The sequence below is a fragment of the Salvelinus sp. IW2-2015 genome, linkage group LG16, assembly GCF_002910315.2.
Source record: "Salvelinus sp. IW2-2015 linkage group LG16, ASM291031v2, whole genome shotgun sequence".
Taxonomy (NCBI): domain Eukaryota; kingdom Metazoa; phylum Chordata; class Actinopteri; order Salmoniformes; family Salmonidae; genus Salvelinus; species Salvelinus sp. IW2-2015.
The window spans coordinates 32,198,056-32,205,879 of record NC_036856.1 but is presented as its reverse complement, the minus strand read 5'-3'; the positions used below and the strand labels follow the sequence as shown (position 1 = coordinate 32,205,879).

At 54.6% G+C, this 7,824-nt stretch overlaps 1 protein-coding gene across 2 annotated transcripts in view; it reads right to left on the bottom strand.

Moving 5' to 3' along the window:
* Positions 1-7,824, bottom strand: part of gmds (GDP-mannose 4,6-dehydratase) — a 258,314-nt gene that overhangs the window by 122,355 nt on the left and 128,135 nt on the right. The window lies entirely within an intron of this gene.

Sequence of the window (7,824 nt, the reverse complement as noted above, 5' to 3'; positions counted from 1 at the left end):
CACACACACACACCACACACACACACACACACCACCCCACACACACACACACACCCTCCTATACCTCATCTCTATCACATCCTTACACTTCCTCCTGATCTACTGCACCATAACACACTCCCACTTACATTATCTGGCACCATACACTCCCACCTACACTTTACTGCACCCATACACACTCCCACCTACACTTTATCTGCACCATACACACTCCACCTACACTTTATCGCACATACACCTCCACTACACTTTTACTGCACCATACACACTCCCACCTACACTTTATCTGCACCAAACACACTCCCACCTTACACTTTATCTCACCATACACATCCCCACTACACTTATCTCACCATACACACTCCCACCTACACTTTATCTTGCACCAAACAGTTAAGCCAAAACCTACATCATAAAAAGCCACGTCAATTTCCTCCACACTTATACTGTACACACATAACATGCTGCAAACAGGACTGAGCAAGCGTGACTGAGTAACATTCTGACCACACACACGCTTTCTCCTCTCATAGACACACACACACACACACACACACACACACACAACACACACAGACAGACAGACGACAGACAGAGGACACACACACAGACAGACAGCAGACAACACAACACGACAGAGACACACAACACACAGACAGAGACACACACACAGACCAGAGACACACACAAGCTCTCCCCTCTCATAGCACACACACAGACAGAGACACACACACGCTCTCTCCCTCTCATAGAACACACACACAGGCTCTCTCCCTCTCATAGACACACAACACACACACAGAGCACAGACACACGTCTCTCTCCTCTCATAGACACACACACACAGACAGAGACACACACACGCTCTCTTCTCTCTCTCATAGACCACACACACAGACAGAGACACACACAGACAGCGAACTAGACTTGAACCCAGCTCCATGTCTGTTTAAACTAAATGTTCCCAAGTTAATGGCGGACAAATATCCACAGTGCAGCCCAAAGGTTTCCTTCATATCCTGCCCTAGCGTACACACACACACACACACACACACACACACACACACACACACACACACACACACACAACACCCAACACACACACACACACACACCACTCTGTAAGGGGCCCCATGGCTACTGTAGCTGAGCTTGTAGACCGTGAAACTGTTTTGTGCAACAATGCTGATGTGATACACAGTGAAACTCCTCTCTCAACAATGATCTTTGTTTTCACACAGTGTCCTCCCCACAGAAAACCCTGTTTCAAGCATAGAAGAGGTGTCAGATTGTCAGCATTGATATTCATGCTGTTCTCATTACTACTTTTACACAGCCACAAACTTTGGCATACCTCAAAACAATGTTGCCAAGGGTTGCAGGATTGTTTGGTACATTTGTCCAAAACAATTCTCACACACTTTGCCTGTCTGACTAGCAGTACGTTGCCAGTATGTTTGGTTGATGTTGCCAATAGGTTTTCTTATACAGTAACGTCTCTGTACTTAACACAGCTGTTGGCCAAGGATCACTTTCCATTTGGATTCAATATATTCAGTCTTCAGTCCAGAGGGAAGTGGAAAGAGAGGAGGGAGAGAGAGAGACCTACCTGACATCTGCTGCTGTTTAAACATGGAACACCACTCAGTGACAAACAACCACAGACTGACATGCCGTGTGTGTGTGTGTCTCTACATAGCTCAGACTTTCCTTTCAATCAATAATTCAACAGTGACCTAATGTGAATAAAACAGTAACGTCCAGAAACCAATGGTTCAGCACAGTCACACAGACGGCAAACACCACACTTCTTACTCTATTTCAAATAACTGGCTTCTAATTTCTTAACATCATTTGGGAGGTGGGAATAAAACTCATTATGGTGAATGTAGCTTTTCCCACAACATGCTGTATGCTGTCACATTAACGCTCAATAACTGTCCCATCCAACCAAACACTTCCACAGAGTTCCTGTGTATGTGTCATCGGCTGGCCCTTATTTTTCTGTAGGGTTGGCCAGAAGGTCATAGGTTCTTATATTGTCCTCAGAGGGTTAACTGACTAAGATATTTTATAGATATTTTGGTTAGTCAGTCCTGAGAATGTGCCATCTGTCAGGGGAAAACCAACGAAAGGAAAGGAAAAGGGGGATACCTAGTCAGTTGTACAACTGAATGCATTCATCTGAAATGTGTTTTCCGCATTTAACCCAACCCCTCTGAATCAGAGGCACTCCTTTTCAGCTTCACGACAAGCATTGGATAACCGAGTTTCGCTGTTTACAATTCACGTCCAGAGGGAAGGAGAGAAAGAGTGAAAGAAAAAGCAGGAGAGAGAGAGCGGGAGAGAGAGCGGGAGCAGGAGAGAGAGCGGGAGCAGGAGAGAGAGCGGGAGCAGGAGAGAGAGAGCGGGAGCAGGAGAGAGAGAGCGGGGGCAGGGAGGAGAGCGGGAGCCCTCGGACGAGAGAGAGCGGAGACGAGAGAGAGAAGCGGGAGAGAGAGCGGGGCGAGAGAGAGGAGCGGGAAGAGACGGGAGCGGGAGAGAGAACGGGAAGCGGGAGAGAGAACGGGAGCGGGAGAGAGGAAGCGGAAGCGAGGGAGCGAGGAGGGGAGCGAGAGCGAGAGCGGGAGGAGAGGGGCGAGAGGAAGGAGAAACGGGAGAGAGAAGGGAGAGAGACGGGAGAGACGGAGAGAACGGAGAAGCAGGCGCGGAGAGGAGGCGGGAGCGGAGAGCGGGAGCAGAGAGCGGCGAGAGAGAGCGGGAGCGAGAGCGGGAGCGAGAGCGGGAGAGAGAGCGGAGAGAGAGAGCGGGAGAGAGAGCGGGAGAGAGACGGGACAGAGAACGGGAGAGAGAACGGGAGAGAGAGGCGGGAGAGAGAGGCGGGAGAGAGAACGGGAGAGAGAACGGGAAGAGAGAACGGGGCAGAGAAGGGAGGAGAGAACCGGGAGAGGAGAACGGGAGAGAGACGGGAGAGAGCGAGCAGGAGAGAGAAGAACGGGAGAAGAGAGCGAGCAGGAGGAGAGCGGGAGAGCGGCGGAGAGAGAACGGGAGCGGGAGAGAGAACGGGCGCGGACAGAGAAACGGGAGCGGGAGAGAGAGCGGGAGAGAGAGCGGGAAGAGGAGAGAGCGGGAGAGAGAGCGGGAGAGAGAGCGGGCGAGAGAGGAGCGGGGAGAGAGAGCGGGAGAGAGAGCGGGAGCGAGAGCGGGAGAGAGAACGGGAGAGAGAGCGGGACAGAGAACGGGACAGAGAGGAGAGAGAACGGGCGAGAGAACGGGAGAGAGAGCGGGAGAGAGAGCGGGAGAGAGAGCGGGAGAGAGAGCGGAAGAGAGAACGGGAGAGACGACGGGAGAGAGAGGCGGGGAGGAAGAAGCGGGAGAGAGAGCGGGAGAGAGAACGGGACAGAGAGAGCGGGACAGGAGAACGGGAGAGAGAACGGGAGAGGAGAGCGGGAGAGAGAGCGGGAGAGAGAGCGGAGAGAGAGCGGGAGCGAGAGCGGGAGCGAGAGCGGAGAGAGAACGGAGCGGGAGAGAGACGGGAGCGGAGGAACGGGAGGAACGAGAACGGGAGCGGAGAGAGAACGGAGCGGAGAGAGAACGGGAGAGAGAGAGCCGGGAGAGAGAGCGGGAAGAGAGCGGGAGAGAGAGGGCGGAGCGAGAGCGGGAGAGAGAGCGGGAGAGCGGGAGAGAGAGCGGGAGAGAGAGCGGGAGAGAGAGCGGGAGCGGAGAGAGAGCGGCGAGGAGAACGGGACAGAGAACGGGACAGAGAACGGGAAGAGAACGGGAGAGAGAACGGGAAGTGAGAACGGGAGAGAGAACGGGAGAGAGAGCAGGCGAGAGAGAGCGGGCGGGAAGAGAGACAACGGAGAGAGAGAACGGGAGAGAGAGCGGGAGAGGAAGCGGGAGAGAGAGCGGAGAGCGAGAGCGGGAGCGAGAGCGGGAGGGAAGCGGGAGAAGAGAAACGGGACAGAGAACGGGAGAGAGAACGGGAGCAAGAGAACGGGAGAGAGAACGGGAGAGAGAGCGGGAGAGAGAGCGGGAGAGAGAGCGGGAGCGAGAGCGGGAGCGAGAGAGCGGGAGAGAGGAGCGGGAGAGAGAGCGGGAGAGAGAAGCGGAAGAGAGAACGGGAGAGAGAACGGGAGAGAGACGGGAGAGAAACGGGAGAGAGAACGGGAGAGAGAGCGGGAGCGAGAGCGGAGCGAGAGCGGGAGAGCGAGACGGGAGAGAGAGCGGGAGAGAGAGGCGGGAGAGAGAGCGGGACGAGAGCCGGGAGCCGAGAGGCGGAGACAGAGAGCGGGAGAGAGAGCGGGAGAGAGAACGGGACAGAGGAACGGGAGAGAGAACGGGAGAGAGAGCGGGAGAGAGAGCGGGAGAGAGAGCTGGGAGAGAGAGCGGGGAGAGACGAAGGAGACAGAGCAGAACGGGAGAGAGAACGGGAGAGAGAACGGGAGAGAAGAACGGGCAGAGAGAGACGAGCAGGAGAGAGAAGTGGGAGAGAGAGCGAGAGAGAGCGAGAGGAGCGGCGAGAGCGGCAGCGGAGAGCGAGCGGAGAGCGAGTGGGCAGCGGGAGAGAGAGCGAGCGGGAGCGCGGGAGAGAGAGCGGGAGACGGAGAGAGAGAGACGGGAGAGAAGAGGGGAGAAGGGAGAGAAGAGACGAGGAGCGGGAGAGAGCGGCAGTGGGAGCTGGCGAGAGAGAGCGACGGAGCGGGAGCGGAGCGAGGAAGCGGGAGAGAGAGCGGGAGCGGGAGAGAGAGCGGGAGCGGAGAGAGAGCGCGGAGCGGGAGAGAGAGCGGGAGCGGGAGAGAAGAGCGGGCGGGAGAGAGCGGAGCAGGAGAGCAGGCGGAGAGAGAGAGCGGGAGGGGGGAGAGAGAGCGGGAGCGGGAGAGGAGCGGGAGAGAGACGGGAGAGAGCAAGCGGGAGAGAGAGCGGGTAGAGAGAGCGGGAGAGAGAGCGGGAAGAGAGAGCGGGAGAGAGAGAACGGGAGCGGGAGCAGAGAACGGGAGAGAGAGCGGAGAGAGAGCGGGAGGCCGGGAGCGGGAGATGGGAGCGGGAGAGAGAGGCGGAGAGAGAGCGGGACGGAGAGCGGGCGAGAGACGGGAGCGGGAGGACGGGAGAGAGAAGCGGGAGCGGAGAGGAGCGGGAAGGAAGAGCGGGAGGCGGGAGAGAGAGCGGGAGCGGAGGAGAGAGCGGGCAGAGAGAGCGCGGAGAGAAGAGAGGCGGGAGAGAGAGCGGGAGCGGAGAGAGAGAGCGGGAGCGGGAGAGAGAGTCGGGTAAAGAGCCAGGAAGGGAAACACAAAAACAGCTGAGTCGGTGTTTCTGAGTAAGGTAAAGTTGTAGAGACATAAATTCAGAGTGACAGAGAGACAGTGCTCACTGTTTGCAAATGCAGCCTGCCAAACGCCAACCTTGCCCCCGCCCTCTCTCTACCCCCAACCAAAGAATTACCCCATACCTGGCTTCCTCAACCCCTACTTCCTATGCCAAGAAGAAAGACAGGGCCAGTAACCAAGGGGTGGTGGCAATGGATGAGGAAGGGTGTGTGTGTTCAGTAAGGAATCCTTTACCAGTAGAAGGCCTGACTGATGTGGGAGTTGTGGTTTCCAGAGCAGCGGGGTGAGACGGGTGAGGAGGGAACGGGTTAGAGGGGGACGCTGAATGGGTGTTTCTGTGCCCAAACCATAACAAGACTTCAGACCTTACTTCAAAAGTTGTCGTCTGGACTCTCTCATACACACACTCTCTCGCTCTCTCTCTCACTTGCGCACACACACACTGTCTGTACTTCCTCTGCTCCCAAACGGGCACACAGGGATCTGTGTACGAGCAATAGTAGGGGGGGTGCTATTTTGGAGTGGCACACACACACACCCAGAGGAACACAGAGGGCCTCTTATAGGCATATTGTACACACAGACTCTGTGTGAGAGAGGGTTATGAAGGTAGTGGGAGAAGTGTTTTCTCAGGTTACAGAGTGTGAACGCCAGACGAAAGGTCTGTAGTGGACTGTCAACAAAGAAGTCTAATATTCACAGTAAAACTCATGACAGCTCTCATCAAACGCTGGCCAGGAAGGGACAGGGCAGGGTAGGGTCAGGGGAAGTACCCTGCACTGGGCTGTGGAGCTAACCCACAGACGTAAAAGAAATGTCATATTTATACAGTGGCTTTTCTCTTCTGAGACAGTGAGCATGGTGCATGACAGGAAATGTGACAGGTTTAACGTTAACAGTCTATTAGAGGTTATGATGGCTTTGGAAATATAAAACAACTTAGTGCACATACTATTTAGAAACAGAAACCCTAAGTGATTATGTGATTACAGCGTAGTAGTGACTGACTGGTGAACAGATTAGTCTCTCCTTCTCTCTCCTCTGGTCCTCTCCCCTTCTCCTCTCCTCTACCCAGCTGATGTAAACAAACAGTGAAACTTGGCTACCCCCGGAGTGATAAACACAGCGTCAGAGAGATAGGAAATCCCCCTCATCAACAACCATGAGCTCTACACATATAGAAGCACAGAGAGCGAGAGAGACACACAGAGAGCGAGAGAGAGACACACAGAGAGCGAGAGAGAGACACACAGAGAGCGAGAGAGAGACACACAGAGAGCGAGAGAGAGGACACACGAGAGCGAGAGCAGAGACACACACGAGGCGCGAAGAGAGACAACAGAGCGAGAGAGAGGAACACACAGAGCGCGAAAGGAGACCCCGAGCGCAGAGGACGAGACACGCAGAGCGCAGAGAGAGCACAAGAGCGAGAGAGGAACACAGAGCAGAGAGAGCACACAGACGACGCGAGGAGAGAACACACCAGAGCGAGAGAGAAGACACAGAGCGGCGAGAGACACACGAGCGCGAGACGACACAGAGCGCGAGAGGCACACAGGGCGAGACGAACACAGACGCGAGAGCCACAGGCAAGAGTAGAAAACAGACGAGAGACACAGAGCAGAGAAGAGAGATAGAAAAAGACAGTGAAGACAGATCTGTGTCAGTTGACAACTCTGCTGTGGGACAAGACAGATCTCCAGTGCCAGCTGTGGACGACAGACAGATCGTGCCAGTCAGGCTCGTTGGTCTGTAATGATATAATGAGGAGCTCTTTTTATAGACAGGGCAGAAGTGTGCTATGTAATGTCTTGTCTGTCGGGAGTGGTGTGAGGTGAGTGTGTGTGTAACCGACGATGCTGACTAAGGCATTGTGGAGAGGCAGGGGGAGAACGGAGAGAGGGAAAGGTATACGACAGAGAGTGAAAATAAAAACAGGACTTGGTTGGTGTTTATTGAGAGAGTTAGGGGTCAGAGACAAGGTGCTGGCACGAGGTCAGCCGGTGGCCTCAAAGTAAGGGTGCAAACCAGGGGCACGTTTATATGAAAACAAGAAGTGAAAGTTATATCATTCAGAGGTCATAGAAAGGGGAACCGCCTCCCACACACAGACTCCTATTGAGACGGCCACTTAATTAAAAGAGAGAACGCTGGTACTGGCACTCGAGAGAACGCTCCTCCGCTCTCCCTGGGTTTTAATTAAGGGGTCAAAGTTCAGAGTAGTAGCAGAAGCCCAGTGAAAGGCTCATTTGTGCCTGTAGTGAAGGGTTACTGTAGACGACCGGGTTCTGAAGTGACTGACTGGGCACTTTCCCGTCTCTCTCTTCATCAGACAAACACCTCCACATCCTAACCTCCACGACTACATTTCCTCATCAATTATCCACAGGAACTTCTATAACGCTCAGAGAGAGAGAGGGAGAGAGAAGGAAGGGGAGAGAGAGAGAGAGAGAGGAGAGAGAGGAGAGAGAGAGAGAGAGAGAGGAGAGAGAGAGAG